The sequence below is a fragment of the Colobus angolensis genome, unplaced genomic scaffold (genome assembly GCF_000951035.1).
Source record: "Colobus angolensis palliatus isolate OR3802 unplaced genomic scaffold, Cang.pa_1.0 Scaffold52, whole genome shotgun sequence".
In the NCBI taxonomy this organism is placed as follows: domain Eukaryota; kingdom Metazoa; phylum Chordata; class Mammalia; order Primates; family Cercopithecidae; genus Colobus; species Colobus angolensis.
In genome coordinates this window covers 5,342,769-5,364,615 of record NW_012118710.1, presented here as the reverse complement: position 1 = coordinate 5,364,615, position 21,847 = coordinate 5,342,769, and positions in this window count along the sequence as shown.

The following is a 21,847-nucleotide window of genomic DNA, read 5'->3' as shown; positions in this document are numbered from 1 at the left end:
CCCTTGTGGAACATCCCCTGTCTTGTTGATTGAAAAGAGATCCTAGAAACAGTGCTATATCCAAGGCGAAGGAGGGGACAGCCAGTCTCCTCTGGATGCCACCTCAGATGGGTGGCCTCAAGCTTAAGGTCTCAGCCAGCTCCATTAAACTCTTCCCCTCTGTGAAGCAACTTCTGCTGTGGGGAGTTGGAGAAGGATCTTCTCAAAGCAAGTCCGACAGGCAGGGTTTTCACTCTCCAGGGTCCTGAGTGTTCTATAGACACCGGGAGACATACATCCATCTAAAGAGACACCCTAAAAACCTGCAGCTACTCATTGCACCCAACAAACCAGCCTGTGGCCCACGCATGCAGGAATAAACACATATTTGCTGAGCACCAAATTGAGTCTAATGACCCTGGCCTGTCTCGCAGGGTCATCCTGAGAAATAGCTGACGTCGGACGATGAGTGTGAGCAGCTGTTCTCCATTTGCACTCAACAAGAGAAAAGGGCCTTAAATTTCAGTGGGAGGGATTAAGGTTAAACATTAAGAACAGCTTCCTGGCTAGGAGGGCTGTGAAACACTGTCATGTGTTACCAAGGATGCTGTGGACATTCCTCTCGGTGAGACTTATTAAAGAGGAAGGAGGTTGGTGATCTGTCCGGGAGGTTTTATTAGGAACTTTATTAGGTCATCTGGTCCATCCGCCTGAAGGCAAGGGCTTGGACTAAACACCCAGCAAGCGAGGACTGTCTGGACACACGAGGGCCTCTACAGTTCCTCACAATCAAATATGCTGAGAAACTCCCTGGGCCCTAGACAGTGAAAAGAGAAACCAGAGTCATCAGCAAGGCCACCCTTTAGGGCCTGATTTCAAGCTTTAGCTAGTGTTAGTCACCCATAGCAACAAGAGGGAGAAATGTGATTTTCAAACCCTCCAGAGACCAAGACAGTTATTTACCAACCAGCACCAAGTGAAGCTTCCACACCCACAGGGACAGGACCGTTTCCTGAAAGTCAGGTCGGCCTCTGGCATGCCAAGGGCAAGCAGGTCACCAGTTGTGACGTGTGGGAGCAAAAGATCACACATCTGTCTGGGCACAGTGGCTCACATCTGTAACTCCAGCACTCAGGGAGGCCAAGGCAGGATCGCTTGAGGCCAGGAGTTCAAAACCAGTTTAGGCAATATAGTGAGACTCCGTATCAACTAAAAAAAAAAACTTAGCTTGGCACAGTGGCGTGCACCTGTAGTCCCAGCTACTCGGGAGACTGTGGCAGGAGGATCGTTTGAGCCCAGGTGTTTGAGGCTGCAGTGAGCTGGAATCGTGCCACTGTACTCCAGCCTGGGCAACAGAGAGAGAGACTCTGTCACAAAAAAAAAAAAAACAAAAAAAAACAAAAAAAAAAAACACGTCTTATTGCCAGTGGAACAATCCACCCATTTCACAGACTGGGAGACTGGGGCCTAGATACGGGCAATGTCTTCACACAGTATACTTTGTATCAGAGTTAGGACTGGAAAACCCTGGTTAGAGCCTGACTTTATCACTCACTACCTGTGTGACCTCAAGCAAGTCATTTAACAACCTCGGGCCCTCAGTAGCCTCCTCTACAAAGTATGCAGGTTATAATAAGGAAACCTAATACATGGAGCACTGTCATCAACTCCAGAGCACTATAGATGGAAAGCGACTGCCCTTGTTACCATCACTCTCACTTCTAGTCCTTTCTGTTCATCTAAGCTGCTGTAAATGTAGTCCTCTAACTTGGAGGGGATCCTTCTAAGTTCTCAGATCAGCAGAGAAGTAAAATATTTGATCTTTAAAACCATGGACGCTATCTCATTGGTCTTAGTCATCATCCCATCCAAGCCACTTGTTTTGCAGATGAGATAGGAGAGTATCCACACACACTCAGAGAATGACAGCAGAGAACATCCTAGGCAGAGGTGGGGGCAGGGAGGAAATGCCAAGGATAAGCTTGGTTGACCTCTCAGTGCAGCTCCCTGGCCCTGGGTATAATTTTCAACTCATTAACTTGAAATCCTAGGTATGCTAAGTCATTCTTTGGTCTCCATTTCCTTAGTAGCCTCTGTTTCCACAGCCCCCAAGTTGCCTGGTTCTGGGGTTAGCACCCAGGGGTGGGGGGATCTCACAAAGTCATTCTTGACTAACTTGATGAACCCTAGGAATCTTCCAGTCTCTCACCATCTTCAGCCCTCCCCATCCACTCACCTCCCGCCCCGTCCCACCTCTGTCTCTATAAGGTCAGTTCCCACCCAAGGCAAGAGCAACTCAACAAAATACAAGGACATTTGGTGAACAACTGTTGTTTGCAAGGCTCTATGTAAGCAGATATTATCTGATTTGACAACCCCCCTCCCCCCGCAACCATCATGCAAGATAATTATCATCGCCCACCTTTTACAGATAAGCAAGCCATGAATCAGAGGTTAACTAACATGACCTAATGACACAAGCAGCAAAAGTGGAAGATCTGGGGGTTAAATTCTGGTCTCTGAGGCCCCAACGTTTGAGGGGGCAGCTGCTCCTAACCCAGACCTGGGAATCCATCACTCTTCCTGAATGTTTCTGACATTGTCTGCCAGTTCTGATGTCGCAGCCTTCACCTTGACCCCCCAGGCCTGAGTCCCCTTCTTGGTGAAATCCAGTGTCCACTGGGATCAATAGAGTCCCCTCCCTATTCCCCAATTCCTGGAGTTCCACGGTGAATAACAGACGTGCTATGGGGTGACTTGCTGACCAGGACTTTCAAGCATCCAGATTCTATCACTGTGAGAGCCCGCTGCCTATCCGGAGGGTGTGTCCCCTCACTCCATTGCCTGGATGACACCACACCTTTGGGCCATGATATACCTGCAGAAAGGGACTCCTCACAGGACCTGCCATCCTAGGGCACATCACCTGCCTGTTGTTGCACTTGGCCAGATTCCTCTTAGTGAAACCCAGACTAAGGCACAGCAAGCAGGCCTGCTGGAGACACCTCCAGATAAGGCCACGGGGGCACAGCAGTCAAGAGAACAGGGCCAGGCACGGTGGCTGATGCCTGTAATCCCAGCTCTTTGGGAGACCAAGGCGGGCGAATCACCTGAGGTCAGGAGGTCAAGACCAGTGTGGCCAACATGGTGAAACCCTGTCTCTACCAAAAATACAAAAAATTAGCCAGGCATGGTGGTGCACGCCTGTAATCCCAGCTACTCGGGAGGCTGAGACAGGAGAATCACTTGAACCCGGGAGGCAGAGGTTGCAGTGAGCTGAGATCTCACCACTGCACTCCAGCCTGGGTGACTGAGCAAGAGTCCATCTCAAAAAAAAAAGAACAGACTCGGGTCAGACTGACTAGCCGAGAGCTCTTGGACAAGTTGTTCCCTATCTACGCCTTAGTTTTCCCATCTATGAAATGGAAATATGAGTACCTACCTCACAGAGTTCTGATGAGAATTACATGAGCTAATGTTTGTGAGCAATTAGACCAGAGCCTGGTCCTGGTTAATACAACCTACTTAAACAAAAGTAAAGGCCTATACTCTGAAGTTTGAAAACCACAGACCGGGAATCCAGTCACAGGCTCGGGGAATCGTAAGGTTGAAGGGAACCACCTTTCTCCTAGTGCGATCATCGCTGCTCCCACAGCACTCACAGGTGAGCATGCAGCCTCTGGAATACCTGTAAGAATAGGGAGTTCACTACCTTACAGGCAGACTAGCTCAATCTCAAACAATTTTAATATTTTTGTTTACCTTGAACAAAAAGCAGCCTGCCTGTGCTCTGAGTCCCAGAGCCTACTCCCTTTCCCGTGACAGCTCAGCCCCGCATTCCCTCCCCATCCTGCTCTGGGCACCCTCAGCTGTGCTCCGTGATTAGCAGGCAGTTTCCATGCTGGCGGGTCATGCAAACCAACCCAGCGCATTTTTTCCCACTCCCCACACCTTCTCTCTCCCGAGCCCCCAGGCCAGCATACCAGCACGCACACCCGTGTTGACAGCTCCCAGGGCAGCTCAGCCAGGCAAGGCGTGGTCCAGAGCCAAGTGGATGGTGCCTGGGGACAAAGCAGAGCGTGTGGGCTCTGAGAAAAGCCTCCAAGCACATGGCCCAAGACAGAGAAGGGGAGGCTTGTTCCAGAATCTGCCTTAACACCACAAAACGGACAGGTGAGGGGAATCTGAGAGGCACCAAGAAGTCTCTTGTCCCTGTGAAGGGCTTGAGCATCTGGGTTGAGCAGCGCCATCTTCTTCCATTCCTTTGATCAATGTGAAAATGGATGGGAAGGATAATGCCAATGCTTGGGCGCAAGTGAAACTGATATTTTTTTTGAGGGGAGCGGTCAGTGACAGGACGGGTGCCCAGAGTGAAAAGAGATTTTGGCAAATGGAAGAAAGGGCACCACAGGTAAAGACTCAAATATACTCCCTCCACCTCTCAACTTGCCTGGAAGGACTGGAAAGGAAAAGAGGGATAATATTGCCCTTAGCCATTGACGGAAATGAACAACACTGAGATACATAACATAGACTCCATTTACAGATAAGGAAATTAGAACTCAGAGAAGTGACGCAGCATGCCCAAAGACACACAGCTTACAACAGGCAGGGCAGAAATCAAATTCAGGGCCACCTTAGTGCTAAGTCCTTTCCACTGTGTGACTAGGTAACACTGCCTCCTCGGTGCTACCAGTGCTGAGAGCCTCATGTATACACCATTCGTGTAAAAACATACACACACACACACACACACTCACGTACACGCATATGCAAATGCACACATACTCACACACATACACATGCATGCACCCGCACACACATGCACACACGCATGCACACATCCACACACAGGCGCACACGTGCGCACCCACACACGCACACACGTACGCACCCACACACGCACACACGTACGCACCCACACACATGCACACATGCATGCACACACGTAGGCATCCACACACTTGCACATGCACACACTCATATACACACATACACACACCAGTAGGCTCACATTGCCTAACCAGGACCTAGAAACCCGACGCCAAGGCTAGGACTCTGAACTCTGAAACCAGATCACCTGGTTCAAGCCTTGGCCCAGTCTCTGACTAGCTTGGTTATGTCTCTGAGCTTCAGTTTCCTGTCTGTAAACTCAGGATAATAACACCTACCTCACTGGGTTTGAGGAATGATGAAATGGGTTACTATTTGTAACGCACTTAGAACAGTGAGCAAGCATGTGTCACACACACAGGAGCGTGACAGAGAGAGCCCAAATAGGGCACAGGAAGCCAGTCTGGGGGTCATCCAGGTCCCCATCTCAAAATATGAGGGTCCAGATGAAGCCCTCACAGCTTTTCCAAGTCAAACACCCTGGAAAGGGGAAACAGCCTGGCTGCAGCTTTGAGCGACGCTCTCCCAAACAAACAGCAAACGCTCCCGGGCTCTCAGAGGCAGCCCTTGGGGGCTCACTGGGGACACAGGGCTTCATCCCAGCTGCTTTCAAAAGGTTGAGCTGCAGTTTCTAAGTTGCTGAGTGCCCAGCCCAGAACAAGGCGGCATCCAGTAAAACAGCCTTCAGAGGAAGGGGGCCAGCAGGGCTCTGTGGAGCCCTGGCCACAGGAATGCCCCAGACCCAGGGTGAGCTTGAGAACAGACACCCCCAGTGAGAGCAGCAGAGGGGGGGCAAAGAGAAGGAGGTGGGGCATAGGAAAGGAGTCAGGATCCTGAGGGTACCCCCTAAAGGAAAGTGTGAGCCAGGCCTCCTTGAGTCCGGGGCGCCCATGAGCCGCTGGCTCATCAGCCACTGACATTCCTCCACTCAGAGTAGGAAAAGCAATTTTTTTGTTGATTTTTAAAAAAATAAATTTAGAGGGTCCAGGCGTAGTGGTGAAGTCTAGGCTTCTAGTGTAGCCATTGCTCGAAAAATGTACATTGTACCTAGTAACTTCTCCACTGGACTCAGTGGCTCACACCTGTAATCCCAGCACTTTGGGAGGCTGAGGTAGGTGTACCTCTGGAGCCCAGGAGTTCAAGACCAGACTGGGCACCACGGCAAGACCCCATCTCTACAAAAAAATACAAAAATTAGCCTGGTTTTGTGGTGCCAGGCTACTCGGGAGGCTGAGGCAGGAGGACTGCTTGAGCCCAGGAGATTGAGGTTGCAATGAACCATGATCATACCACTGCACCCCAGCCTGGGCGACACAGTGAGATCCTGTCTCAAAAGAGAAAAAGTAATAATTTCTCACCCCTCATGCCCCTCCCCTCCTCCCACCCTTCTGAGCCTCCAGTGCCTATCCTTCCACACTCTGTCCCTGGGTTCATATTATTTAGCTTCCACTTATAGGTGGAAATGTGCAGCATTTACTTTCTGTTTCTGAGTTAGGATATACAGCTTTTAAATTGGGCTCTTCTCCCATTCAACTATCAGGCAAGGAAGACACAGACAAGAGAGCCCAAGACAGACAGAGACAGAGATGGACAGAGAGAGACCCCTACCAGTATGCAGTGAGGGCTGGGGTTTTCGTCTTAGACATTTGGGGCCTTCTGATTTATTAGCAAACATCTGGATTCCTGATTTCCAGCCCAATGTGGAAAGGAACTGACAACTCATGATCAATTCAGTCCAGCTCAGCAAATGCTCACTGGGCACCTGCCATGGACCAGGTCTCTAGGGAGGCACAAAGATGAATTGGACATGGCCCTTACCTCTAACAGCTTACAGTCTAGTTGAGGAGACAGAGAGCAAATAAATTATTTTAAAGGAGATGCGGTCACTGCTAGATGAAAGATTCAAAAGAAATGCCACGGAAGCCCAGGAAACAGAAATGTGGCAAGAAGGCTGAGAAGTGCGTGCGTTTGCTTTCCGGAAAGTGATCTGGAATATTCATCAAAAGACAAACAATGTTCATAAACTTTGGCCCAGAAATTCCTCTTTTGAGGGTCTATTTTGAGGACATAATCAGAGGTATGCATGAAGATTTATGTGCAAAGACATATTTATGTCGTTTTTAACAGAAAAACATGGGGGGCAAATCACATGTACAAGAAGCATATTATATGTGAAAAGAGTGGAGAGGGGAAGTCTTTCAATCAGAGAGGAGAGAATATGCAGAGATGTCGTGGCAAGAGCAGCAGCTTCAAAGACTAAAAGGAGGCCAACATAGATGGATATGAGAGAGAGAGAGAGAGAGGTGTAAGTGGAGATCAGACAGCAGGATGGAAACCAAACCATGCAATCTTAAACTTAGGGTTCTGGTGGCCATCCTAAAGGCCATGGGAAAAAAAGCTTTGCCATATTTTCCATGGTGGGGAGTCATGATCATATCTGCGTTTCCAAAAGAGCCTCTGGTTGCCCCATGGAGAATGCATGCTAAAGCATCAGGCACCTGTCTAAGTGTTGTACATGTATTTGCTTATTTAATCCTCCTCATCTTAAGAGATAGGGAAGCTGAGACTCAGCAAGGAGAAGCAACTTCCCTAAAGTTGCACAGCTAGCAACAGGCAAAGCCAGGCAGTCTACCCCCAAAGAACTTAACTGCTGTGCTATCTGAAAAGATGGTAGAGTATGGATATGGGAAGATCAGTCAGGAGCCACTGCAGTGCCTTGAGTGGGAGAGGATGGAAGGTGCGAGATAAGCAGACTGCAAATGAAAAGAAAGGCGAATCAGAAGGACTTGTGATAGAAGAGGGTGATAGGGGGTGGGGAGGGGAGACAGAGTGGGAGGGAAGGGCAGGAGTAACCTCCAGGCCTCTCGCTTGCACGTCTCTCATTTGGAGGAAACTGAAGTGTGTTGACTACAGAGACACACCATGCACACCCAGGAGACGTAGCTGCGTATTGGGCAGAGAGAGAGCAAGAATGAAAGGAAACATAACAAAAGGAAAACAGCGGTTCTCTTTCAGTGATTGGATGATGAGTTATTTTTATTTCTTCTTTATATATGTCTATATTTTCTAAATTTCTTACAACAGGTATATATTATTTTCATAATCAGAGTAAAATTAGTTAAACCTTCAAATTATGCATCAGGATCTGTTCAGTGCCTATCCTGCAATGTCCTTGGTTGTGCTGTAGGGATGTAGGCTATCTCCATCCACAGGGCATTATCTATAGGCACCTCTTGAAGTATATGACCATGAGGGTGTCAGTGTCAGGCAGGAAGTGACAATCACCCTTCCACAAGCCCCCTGGGCTCACAACCCACTTGGCTCTTCAAAAGCTGCAGAAGCCCAAGGATGGCAGGCTCTGTTCAGAGCCCAAGGGCAGATGTTTGAAGTCAATTCTCAGTAGGAATTCCAGACCTCTCCAAGAGATCTTAGCTTCCTGCAGAGGAGCGAGTAACACAAGTCCAGCAGGACCTAAAACCAACCATGCTGTGGCAAAATGACAGATGAATTCACTGTGGCCCCTCAGGGGGTAGCAGGACGGTCTCCCCTGGGCCCCTGAGAATCTCCAAATTCCTGCGTGGCTTCCTCTCCAGGTGCAAGCCCAGGCCTGGCAAGGCCAGGTGGGATGAGGGCAGCTTCCTCACAGCCTGGGTGGGAAGAAGAGAACACACCGTTCCTCTAACACCATCCCCTGGAGAACAGGAGGGAGGGTCAGAGCCTGGGGCCTCAGACAGAGACTCCAAGAGGTCAGGAGAGCCCTGGCCTCTGGCCGAGTGATCAGGAGCCTGGGGGGCACCCACAGTATCCCAGGGGAGTGAAGTGAGCTCTGCATGACACTGTCAGGGGTGGGAGGTAGGTGCTAAGGAGATAGGAGTTCCATGAGACCCCGGAAGAAGATGGGAGTCTGCCTGGCAGGGGCTTCCGCAGGACACAGCGGCCTTTGTTGCAGTTAGAGGGACTCCTGGTTTCTAAAAGAGTAGCGGTGGCTGCAGAGTCAGCACAACTTAGTTCAAAATCAGACTGGGGTCCATGTTAAAAAAATGGTGATTCTGGCAACCATCTCATGGGGTTATTGAGGTCACAAGACCCCAAGGGGGAGCCACTGTGGTTGGTATATGGACCCATGCAATAGAGATATATTTACACAATATCTCCATGGGGTTTGTTGCTGGGTATTGTCTAACAGTGGCCTGTCCCCAAGACCAAAGATTAAGCACACACATACCATACACACGGGTGTCAGTATTCACTTTTTTTAAAACTTTTTTTTAAACTTTGATTTTTTTTTTTTCTTTTTAGACAGAGTCTCGCTCCGTCACCCAGGCTAGAGTACAGTGGCTCAATCTCCGCTCACCGCAGCCTCTGGCTCCTGGGTGAAAGCGCTTCCCCTGCCTCAGCCTCCCACTGAGTTCTAGGACTGGAGGCACCCACCGCCACTCCCAGCTAATCTTTATATTTTTAGTAGATGGGGTTTAGAGACGGGGTTTCACCATGTTCACCAGGCTGGTCTCAAACTCTTGACCACAGGTGATCTACTGGCCTTGGCCTCCCAAAGTGCTGGGATTATAGGCATGAGCCACCGTGCCCAGCCTGATTTTCTTTTTTTTGAGAGATGAGGTTTCATTATATAGAGATCCTCCCACCTCAGCCTCCTCAGTAGCTGAGACTGCAGGCATGCCCCACTGTGCCCCACAATATTCACATAACATAATCATTGAACACATAAATATAATAATAACCACTGAAACACACATATACATGCACAACCTGTTTACTCCCAAACATTCTTATAGTCACGTGTAATTCATCATAACTTAGGACAATTTGTAACTGATCAAGGGCTTGCCACCTGAGCCTTAGCTCATATGATTATCAAGGATTGTCTATCTCATCTTGTGTATTCTCCAAATGATGAGATAGATAATCTAATTATTACTATCCAGTTCTTAAAGGCAATACGACTGAGCTCAGTGCAACTGAGAGACTCCCAAAAACACACAGTGAGTAGCTGGCAGTGTCCAATTTAAATCCAATTCCAAACGAATGCTTCTCCACTCTGTCACACATGTACCCATGACGTGTCAACACTTATATCTCCTACTCAGCAAGTTGAAGTTCCTTAGCTTCCCAAAAGAATGCTTGAATCAACCCACCAGGTGGGAGTAGCTATGAATGAAGCAGAGTCAAATAGAGAGGCACCCCCTACCCACCTTCAAGCAGACACACGCAGCCGAGACTCAGTTCACCCTTCTTAATTCCCAGCCTTTATCTGGGACATTCTTTCCTCCCAGGTTGTCATCTCCCGATTCCTCTCCCCTAACCAACCCCAGCCCACACACTTGCTCTCCTCTTCTCTGATGTCCCACTGTACAGTCTGTTTTTTGTAGCTTAGCCTTCATGGTTCTCTAGTCATTTCTCTGTACTTAAAATGTAAGAGCTAGGTCTCAAAAAAAAAAAAAAAAAAGCAAGAGCCAGGGCTCTGCGGTCAGCCAGATATAGATCGAAGTCTTATCTCCCACTCTTCCTAGGTATGTCCCTGGATATGTTGCTTAGCCTCTCTGAGCCAACCCTCTTTGCCTATAAAAGGAGGGTATTGATAGTACACACCCCGTAGTTATGAGAACTCTATGTAAAAAAACAGCATCTCACAGAAAGCAAAAGCTCAATAAATATGAACAATGAATATAGTTCTCTTTTTCCAGCAAATGGCAACTCACTGGGAATTGGACATATTCTTTTTGGTACCCCCTAAAGGCCCTGGCACAGTGCTAGGCACAACCAAGTTATTCATCAGCTATGTCAGATGAGTTCCAACTCAGTCACAGGCTAGCTGTGGGACTTCAGGTGACACGTTTCACCTCTCTGGGCCTCAGTTCTCTGGGTTGGTGGAGCTGCGTCAAATTCACTCCTAACCCAGAGTACTGAGTGGACTGGTGAACTACACCCTCAGCTGAAGCTGCAAAGGGGAGGGTTAATTGCACCAGAGGGTGTGACTCAGACCTGGGGTTGGATCCTGGCTCCATCTTGAACCAGTCACATATATTCTGCAAGCATTCATTTTCTCATCAATAAAGTCAGGATGGCGATGTCTACTTCATAGTACTGTTACAATAATTAAATGGCATAATGCCTGTAAAATTCCTGGCACGTGATGGATGCACAATAAATGGCCTTGGTGGTGGAGGTTGTTATCATTATTATTATTATTCCAAAGAGTGAAGGCGGGAGAAGGTGCCGAGAATTCAAGCCACAATTGCTATGACAACAATGACTTAGGAAAAGAAATGGGTAGTAAAAATGTGAGAAAGTATCGTTAGGCAAACCCCAGAGTACTCATGTCAATGGCCTGAGCCCCACACCCTTGCCAGCCCCTAACCCCCTCCCCCACCCCAGTGTGCAGAAAGAAGATAAGCAGCTTGTCATCCTCTATTTGTCGACTGGAAGATCCACAGTGCTGTCTGGGTTTTAGCTCCAGCTTCTCCAGTAGAGGCGCCGGCCAGGTGAAGCACAGACCCCAAGTGGCCCCTATGAAGCACGTCCCCTGTCGGGGCTAAAATCAAAGCCCCCATGCCCCTGGGGACCTGTCTGCCCGCCTGAGGCTCATCTCCAAAGAGTGGAACTGCCTGTCACTGCCCACAGGAGACAGCGGCCTTCTGCAGTTACTGGGCTGAACGGGAGCGGCCCAAGCTTGTCTGAGAGCTGTCCCCAAGCCGGGAAGTCCAGAGCAACTCTGTGACTCTCAGTGGGAGAGTCTAAATGGAGGAGAGGGTTAAAAGAATCTCTCAGGGACCAGAAGAGGAGTCAGGCATGAAACCCTTTTCCCAGCTCTGAGCACTTCCAAAGCCTGCCCTGACCGCTCCCTCCCCTGAGGCCACACCACAGCTGAAGCCGACTCAAGCCTGACTCCTCGCCAGCCCTCAAGTGTCGCCTTGAGTTTGGGGAACTCAGCAGCTCCAAGGTTCTGACTTTCCTGCCAGGGCCACAACAAACACCTGTCACCAGCATGAGTGCTAATGACAGTCCTGAGTGAGTGGCATTAAGGTTAACACCTGCGTTAGTGACGTGCCCTCCGAAGGTCAGTGGTGCCTATTTAAGCAGCCTAGGGGGAGGACAGAGGTAGGGACTAGCCACCATCCAATCTAAGCAGGTGGCTCTATTACTTGTGCTAAAGCTCTCCCCAGTCATCCATGTAATTGAAGTAACTCAGGGGATTTTCTCTCCTTCACCCTGGAGCAGAGCAGGAAGAGAGGGACAGGGAGGACGCATTTGCCTTAAGTGGCCCTGCTGACTTGCCGCTGGGCAGGTGGGCTCTCCCTGCACTTAGGGGAGTAGGGGGCTTATTGAGGCTGACACCATGGCTCCTGGAAATGTGCTTCTGCCATTAACTGTGCCCTAAGCCCGGAGTCACAGTATGAGGTCAAATCTCTCATCCTCTGCTCAGCTCCCAGGCCTGGCCTGCTCTTGCCTGTTCACTCAAGCAAACCTTCTCCCCTGGGGTGCTCCCAGCTCAGCTTCCAAGCTTTCTCATCCTCACTGCCGCATCCTGCCCTTACCACCCTCAGAGTGCCCACCTGTCTCTGTGTTGGGACTTTAACATAGCTCATCGCTTTGGGACAACAGGAGAGATTTAAACAAAAGGCTTGCCCAAAGCAGAAATAATCACCAAAATGCGGGTCTGAGACTAAACGGGAGGAAGCACTGGACATGTTTATAAATGCCACATGCCACAGAGGTGCTTTAGGAGAAGTAAGCCCTGATCATTTTCCTTCTAGTCATTTAACAGTCGAGAAAAATCTATGAAGGGTCTATTTTGTGCCAGAAACTGAAGTAAGTACTGGGAGGAAAAAAAAAACACACACAGTGCCCCGCAAAGGGAACTAAGATACAGTTGGGTGGGTAATGTGAATATTTAAGCGTCCCTGCTCTGTGGCTTTGGACAATTTCCTCAACTTCTCTGAGCTTTCTCATTTATAAAACCGAGGTGATAATAAAGCGAGGATTACATGAGCTAATCGCCTTGGCACATAGTTTCCTGCTGCAAAGGAAACGCTGAAAGACACCAAAACAGAGATGCAGACAAGGAGTTCCGGAAGCACAAAAGAGGGCGAGACCATGGCCCATAGGGAGAAGGAGGAAGGCTTCCTGGAGGTTGAGAAGATTTGGACGCAAGGCAATGAGCATAACACATTCCCATGGAAGGAATGGTGAAATCAAGGACTCCACAGATGAAAGAAGCCACAACAGGGTGTTCCTGATGACGGCATGCCCGGATGGCCCAGGCAATGACCTAATCGTAAGAGGAATTTATACAAGGATAGCTGCTCCATTTCAAGAAAATAGAGCAGGTGTTTTGTGGGGGGTGTGGGGGTGGTAAAACTCCTTATGCTGATTGCTTCAGGGTCTCTGCATGTGATAAATGCCGGGTGGTGTTATGATGGTAAGAAGATGTCAGGAATAAACCAGAGACCTCCCTGCAGATGCCATGGCCAGATGGGAAGACTGGCAGTGTCTGAACGTCACTGGGCCCCAGTGTCCCAGGATTCTCCCAAACCCTGCCTCAAAGGGCCCAGGCACCAAGCACTTCCGTCAGCAAAACAGAGGAGGGAAAAACAATGACTCAGTAACTTTCAGAGTTTAAATTGCACCCTTTGTCTCCCACCTGCAGTTTTATTACCCATCCCACGTAGTACATTTCTCCTCTTCTCACAGGCCTTTAACTCACCTCATGAGACCATTTTCAAGATGGGGAAAACTGAGCTACAGTCACACAGCTTAGTTCAGTGCAGAAACCAGCAGCACTGATCATGGTAACAGGTCATATTGATACTTATTGCACCCTAGCTTAGCACTAGATATGTGCCAAGGCTATTAGTTTATGTCATCCTCACCTTATTATCATGTTTTGTAAATGAGGAAACTCAGAGCGGTTGAGGGAATTGTCCAAAGCCACACAGCCAGTTAACTGGTGGGGCAACTCTCAAACCAGCTTTTTTTAACCCAAGATACCAAGGGCAGTTTTCATCTGCTATACCCAAGTGCAAATGGGCTCAAAGGCCAGGATCCAGACTGCAGCTGCATGAAAGGGACAGTGCCCGCCGATCAGTGAAGGCTGCAGGAGTGTGTGGGGAGTCCAATATACTTCAGAGATCACCTCCCATCTTTGCAGGAGAGAGAAGTTCTCAAGGATAGGCAGGGAAGAAAGCCCCAGGGTTTAACCCTGTATGAGTCAGTCTAAAGGTGGATTTCAGAGTGGGGAGGGCCATGAGAAAAGAAGGGAAATCAAAGCAGTAAACCTTCCCCTGCACAAACGCAGGTAACCAGGAAGGCAATGAGGCCAGCAGCCATGCAACCCTCCACTCATATTTCACAGGCGAGATGACAACAATTGGACATGTCACTCCCGAAAACCAGAAACTCAAAGCAATTTGAGATGAACTTTCAGAATGATGAAACAAATGGCCATCTTTGTGTTATACACCAAATAAATCACACCAAAATGATAGTTGTAATCCCCAAAAGTACACAGAGAATTGATTTTACTGTGACACTTATCATGATGAACGGGTGCACCCTAGGATGGGCCATCTTAAGTGGTGGCTGCTTAACCCCTGCCCTCCCAGGTCTGGTCCCTTCCCTGCAGAGTCTCCCAGCTGTTCTCGAGGCCCCAGCACACAAAGCCTGATTGCCAGGATGAGCCCTGGCCCTGCACCATGGGGCCCACATAGGTGGGCACACCAGCAGTTTCCAAAGCACTGGGTGAGTCCAGACCAAGCTCCCACCTAAGACAGAAAGGGGGCCAGGCGTGGTGGCTCAAGCCTGTAATCCCAGCACTTTGGGAGACCAAGGCAGGCAGATCACTTGAGCTCAGAAGTTCGAGACCATCCTAGCCAACATGGCGAAACCCCATCTCTACTAAGAGTATAAAATTAGCCTGGCACAGTGGCATGTGCCTGTAATCCTAGCTACTCAGGAGGCTGAGGCAGGAGAATCATTTGAACCCAGGAGGTGGAGGCTGCAGTGAGCCAAGATCATGCCAGTGCACACCAGCCTGGGTGACAGAGTAAGACTCCATCTCAAAAACTAAAAATAAAATAAAATAAATTTTAGACAACGGGAAGGTGCCTCACTGGCCAGCTGCATCTGAGTGAAGGGAGGAAAGATCTGATGTTTCCCATTAATTGCCTACTTAATCTTTTCCTTTTAACTTTTATTTCAGGTTCGGGGCACATGCGCAGGTTTGTTATATAGGTAAATTGCATGTCACACGGGTTTGGTGTACAGATTATTTTGTCACCCAGTTGATAAGCATAGTATGCAATAGGTAAGTTTTTCAATCCTCCTCACCCTCCTCCCACCCTCCACCCTCAAGTGGGCCCTGGTGTCTATTGTTCCCTTCTTTGTATCTATGTGTCCTCAGTGTTTAGCTCCCACTAATGAGTGAGAACATGTGGTATTGGTTTTCTGTTTCTGCATTAGTTCACTTACAAAAATGGCCTTCAGCTCCATCCATGTTGCTGCAAAGGACATGATCTCGTTCTTTTTTATGGTTGCATAGTATTCCATGTTGTATATGCCTGCTGAGTGTCATTACTTACTCCTTGTTTTCAGACGGATTCATTGAGGCTCAGAGAGGTCAAATATTAGCCAGAGATTTGAATGAAAGTCTTCATGATTCCAAATGGGTTCTCTTCCCACCACGTCCTGCTGCTAAGATCCTTCCCCCAGCTCTGGGCTGGAATTCATACATTCATTCATTCATTTATTCAATCAATCATGATCCAGCATTAGATGTCAGACACTGGGTCAAGGATACAATAGAGAATAAGACACTATTTCTGCCACACGGAGCTCCCTACAAATACGGAGGGGAGGGGCAGACCATCATTTCATAAATGAATGAAAATAACAATGGTAGTTCATTCTTCTGGGAGACATGCACAGGCTGTGAGAGCACCGTAACAGGGAGCCACTGGGTCAGCAAAGGCGGGGAGGCTTCCCCAAGGAACTGACTGGACTGAGATCTCATGGATAACATGGTGCCAGCCAGGTGAAAGGACAAGGACACAGTGGGCACAAGGCCTGGAGGCAGCTAGCCAGGAGCAGAAAGAGGAGGTAAGGAAGGCAGGCGGCAGAGGAAGCCAGGGAGGCGAGCGGAAGGATGGGGCCTGCCAAGCCTGCATAACAAGGGGCTTCTCTCATTGTGAAGCTATGGAAAGCCATCGCCAGGATCAGGCTGGGGAGACATGAGCAGATTAGTGCTTCAACAGCTCACTCCAGTCTGACTCAGGGACCCTGCCAAACCTCATCAGGTCGTGGGGAGGCCGAGCTCGTTTCAGATCAGAGGCTGACAGTGAGGAAAGTCTTGCATCCTTACAGGAATCTTTGCCTTCTACCACTCATAGTTCAGAACAGTATGGCTTACCGTGAAAGCTGCTCTAAGACAGAGAACAAAGAGTAAATAGAAGATGTTCTATAAAAGAAGCTATAAAAATCAACTCAGGACAAAGTTAAAGAGAGTTAATAATAAATAAAATAGTAATAAATAAAAATGATATTTCAGAGTTATATTGTAAACAAAGTCGTTAGATCTATATTGCCGTGTTCACTATTTTGTTTTGTCAGGAGATTTTTTTGTTTAGTTGTCTTTTTTTCCTTAATGCAGCTAGTTCCATCCCAGTTCTGCTTGGGCAAAAGCCTTGACTTCATAGAACTTCAGTCTTTCCTTCAACTCTAAAATATCATGATCTTCTGACACACAGAGATTTTATAAGTGATGTACACGTTTACATCAGACAGTGAGTGCTTGTCAAATTCAAGCTCTGGGAATATATGGTCAATCCGACTTCAGAGAGCAAATAACAGGATAGGCCTTCTAGCCCCCAAGCCGCCCAAACACAAGCTCACTGGGCTCTGGAAGCTCACTGGCTTAGAGGAGAAGACATATTTTTTAAGCAAACAGCCGTAACCACTTGCCCCATGTTTGCAAAGATGAGGAGTAACGGGGCAGTGATCAGAATCTAGCCATTGTAAAATTTTAAAAGGACAAAAAGCAGGAATTAGGTAATGACCTCCCAGTAAGTTTCTTCTCTCTTGAATTTTCTAAGTTATAGGTAAACAATGAATCAAACTAGAAAGGAGAGAAGTTTTTCATCATGTTGCTCTCCTGCCCCAAACACATTTAAAGGGGAACAGTGATCATGATATAACTTAGCAAAACCTAGATACAAGCTCCTACCAGATGTCTTTAAACCAGTAATATCCAGATTTAACTAGTAAAGGATGAGAACATGTTTAAAGGGGAAAAAATATCTCACCAATCCCCAGGGGGTTGACTTAAATTATTTTACAGTAAAGTTATTACGTCCAAATACTTATCTAAGTATAAATTCATACGTTTCTAGCACTTATGCAAATATAAAATGAAAACAAATTTGCAGAATAAACGCAATTAAAACTACCAAACCTATAAAATTCAAATTAACAGCATTAGTTCACTATGATGGATCATGAAGCTTTACAGAAGCTGGGTCTCTGGCATTGAGCTTACCAACAGAAAGACATCACTGTTCCGGTTTTCCCTCATCGTCAGCTCGATTCTTTTGACTTTGACATGATGGACCATCATTTAATCCAGAGGTCAGCAAACATTTTCTGTAAGAGCCAGACTCTGAATATTTTAGGCTTTGTAGACCATACTGTCTCTGTCACAAACTACTCAACTCTGCTGTTCCAGGAGGAAATCAGCTATAGACAATACGTAAACAGATGGGCCTGGCTGCATTCCAATAAAACTTTATTTACTAAAACAGGTGCCAGGCAAGATTTGACCAGAGGGCCATAGTTTGCTGACTCTAGATTCAATCCATCATCTTTATTATGTCATCATTGGGCCTTTTGCCTTTGAACAACAAATTCACTTTTAACCACTGATTTATCATTTTTATGGACCAGTCAATTCAATAATTCACTCCAAAAGTCAACCTTGAAAAATAAATTAGCAGAAAATTTTCCTTCCCTATTTACTATTCAATAACTGCTAAAGAACTGGTGTGTGTGTCAAACAGATACCTGCACTCCCATGTTTATTGTAGCACTATTCACGACAGCCAAGATACAGAATTAACCCAAGTGTCCATCAACGAATGAAGAGATAAAGAAAATGTGGCATGTATACACAATGGAGTATTATCCAACCACAAAAAAAATAAATAAATAAGAAATACTTTCATTTGCTGCAACATGGATGGAACTGGAGGTCACTGTGTTAAGTGAAATAAGCCGGCCAGGCACGGTGGCTCACACCTGTAATCCCAGTACTTTGGGAGGCCAAGGCAGGCAGATCACTTGAGCTCAGGAGTTCAAGACCATCATGGCCAACATGGTGAAACCCCGTATCTACTAAGAATACAAAATTAGCCAGGCATAGTGGTATGTGCCTGTAATCTCTGCTATTCGGGAGGCTGAGACAGAAGAATCACTTGAACCCAGGAGGCGGAGGCTGCAGTGAGCCAAGATCACACCAGTGCACTCCAGCCTGAGTGACGGAATAAGACTGTGTCTCAAAAAAACAAACCAAAAAAAATAAAAGAAGGAAGCCAGGCACAGAAAGACAAATACCACATGTTCTCACTTATATGTGGGACCTCAAAAAAATGTGGATCTCAGGGAGATAGAGTAGAATGGTGGTTGCCAGAGGCTGGAAAAGAAGTGGGGAGGTGGAGGACAAGAGAAGTTGGTTCAGGTGCACAAAATACACTTAGATAGAAAGAATAAGTTCTAGTGTTCAGTATTACAGCAGGGAAATTATAATTAATGATAATTTGTTGTATATTTCAAAATAGCTAGAAGAGAAGAATGGTAATGTTCTCAACACAAAGAAAAATGTTTGAAGTCATAAGCACCCCAAGTACCCCAATTTGATCACTATACATTTATACAGGAATCAAAATATCACAGGTACCCCTGAAATATGCACAACTACTACATATCAATTTAAAAATTTTAACAGAATTTTCCCAAACTGCTGTGCCAGGCACGGTGGCTCATGCTTGTAATCCCAGTTTTGTGGGAGGCCAGGGCAGGAGGATCACTTGAGCTCAGGAGTTCAAGGCTAGCCTGGACAACATAGTGAAACTCTATATCTGCAAACATTTTTAAAAATTAGCCAGGCATGGTAGTCCACACCTTATAGTCCCAGTTACTAAGGAGGCTGAGGTGGGAGGATGGCTTGGGCCCAAGAGTTTGAGGCTGCAGTCAACCATGATCATGCCACTGCACTCCAGTCTGGGCACCTCTGGGTGACCCTGTCTCTAGAAAAAAATAAAGAATTTGTGCAAATGGATAGTTTTATAAAAGACAGGATTTGAGCTATACACCACTCAGAGTGGGAGGGGTGCCTTTGGCTTCTGGGCACCTACAGTTCCCTGGAGCACGTGGTGGCTCAGTTCCCTTGCTTCCTTTCTCTACTTGGACTACATGTTGGACAACAGGTGGTGACACCCTTTTACCCTCGTTGGACACGAGCATATTATTGAAGATCGTCAGCCTCCACTATGTTCTCTTTATTTTACCATTTATTCATTCAAGCAAACCAATAAACCAATAATGACTCAGTACTTCCAACATGCCAGGCACTGTCCTGGGCACTGGAGATCTTAAGTGAAAAAAGACAAAAAGTCCCACTGTCACAAGTTTTATACCCAGTTAGGGAGGGTGAGAGGTGGAGCCAGGCAATAAAAATAGAAATAGCATATTAATACATACATTGTATTTTTTTGAGAAAGGGTCTCACTATGTTGCCCAGGCTGGTCTTGAACTCCTGAGCTCAAACCGTCCTCCTGCCTCAGCCTCCCAAAGTGCTGGGATTACAGGTGTGAGCCACCACACCTGGCCAAATTATATTATTTTAACGAGATCAAGTTAAAGTCTTTATTAAAGAACCTCAGAAACCACCATCTTTATTTCAGAAAATTATCTTCACTCGTGAAAGATCATCCCAAAGAGAAGTGTTAGGTTTTCACCCTGGACGAGAACTCAGCGATGGCAGAGAGGGAATACTTATTTTCTTTGGCCACTAGGACGGGTTGAACTAACAGGGGTCAGGCTTGCTCGCCAACACAGCAGACACCCCCTGCTGCCCTGTGAGGGGATCACTGGGTGCCCGTGGGTTCCAAGCACAAACGCTCCAGCACTGGAGTTGGGCGACACTGGTTGGTCCATGCCCATGACCTGGAATATGCTGCCATTGCTACTTAGATGGCCTCATCTTTGTTACAGCCCTTCACAGCATGGCCAGAGAAGACCAAAGCCAGCCTTTGAATGCCTTGGTCAGGTCCTGGCTCTGCCAGTGGTTGGTCCATGCCTGTGACCTGGAATATGCCGCCATTGCAGATTAGATGGCCTCATCTTTGTCACAGTTCTTCACAGGATGGCCAGAGACCAAAGCCAGCCTGGGAAGGCCTTGGTCAGGCCCCGGCTCTGCCAATGGTGACTGTGGACACGTCAGCCACCCTGTTAAGAGTCTTGGTTACTCCATATATAAATCTGGAATGACATAAATGCCTTTCCTGTCTTCTTCATAAAATTCCTAAGAGATCCAAATAAGGCACAGTGTGAAAGCATTGGAAAATTAACCTGCTAAGAGCTGGGTTGGCATCCCTAAAAAATTAGGGTCCCTAGGAAGGGGATTTGTGTTGACAAATTTAATAGCCTTGGTCCCCTCCAGACCACCTGTCCCAGTAATTTGCACTGGGTTCCCAGTTCTAGTCAGCCTTGTAGCCATACAAAAGCTCTGTAAATGTAATGTAGCCATATTATTATAATAATTATTATATTATTATTACCTTTGCAATGTGTGGAAAAAACTACTGATGACCAAATCTCTAAGATGCTCCCATAGCTGAATCCTCTTTACAAAAGACAGCCTCTTATCTCTGTTCACATTCATCTTAACTTTATGAACACCATTAGTTACCAAGCCTAAAGATTTTGTTTCTCTTTTATTTTTTCTGGCAAAAATCTCTAACCCTTTCTAGAATAACAATATATATTATTCCCCATTATCTTTTGCTTTAATCAGTTTTAGGAAACTACTCCCCAGTCCTCATTTTTATTGCATTTCCTTCGGGGCTTTGGGAAAGAGAAAACAAAATAAAACTCCGCGGCCCTGCAGACCACATTTCCAAAGGTCGTGAAGCCGAATATGAATGGATGAGAGAACTTCTCTCCTAAACGTTCTCAGAGTATGCTCCAAACAGACACACGCACTCTTCCTATTCAGCAGGCAGGTGCTCAGCCTCAATGGAGAGCACCGAATCAGAACACTGAATCAGAGATAACACTGCCCTACACACACATCACCATCAACAGGATGCTTTACTGAACTTCTACTGAGTGACGATCACTCTACGACATACACTCTATGAACACAAACACGTACGCTTCTCTTTATCTTTCTGTTTATCTATCTCTCCAACTGTCTCTGACCACAGACCAGTTGTTCTCAACCAAGGGCCACCCGCATCCCAGCTCATCAGCTCCTGGGGCAACAGCCTGAGGGTTTACAAAGCCCGATAATAACGTGCTTCCCAAGAGGAGTAAAACATTGCCCTTCACCCTCCCCCACCCCAGCCGTCAGGGCACCCGCTCTCAGGAGGCAGGCACTAGCCAGACTGCCCCAAGAAAACAAGTCCCCTAAGAGGACAACATTTTCAATTTGCAATTTGATTTTTTTCCTTAATATGTCTGTTGTGTGCTTTCCCCTTTGTCAAAAGAGCACAAACCTTTCATTTTGCCATTTATTTGTCTTGCGACCGGTATGGTGAAAATGTATTGGCTTTTCAGTTAGCGATTACACATCATCACATGCCCAATTTACAACAGCATGCCCCAAAGAACAGATGTAATAAAGCAAGGGCAGGAAATAGCAACCTTATAAAACAGAGCTGCCGACTCAAAGGTCTTTGCATGTGTGCAG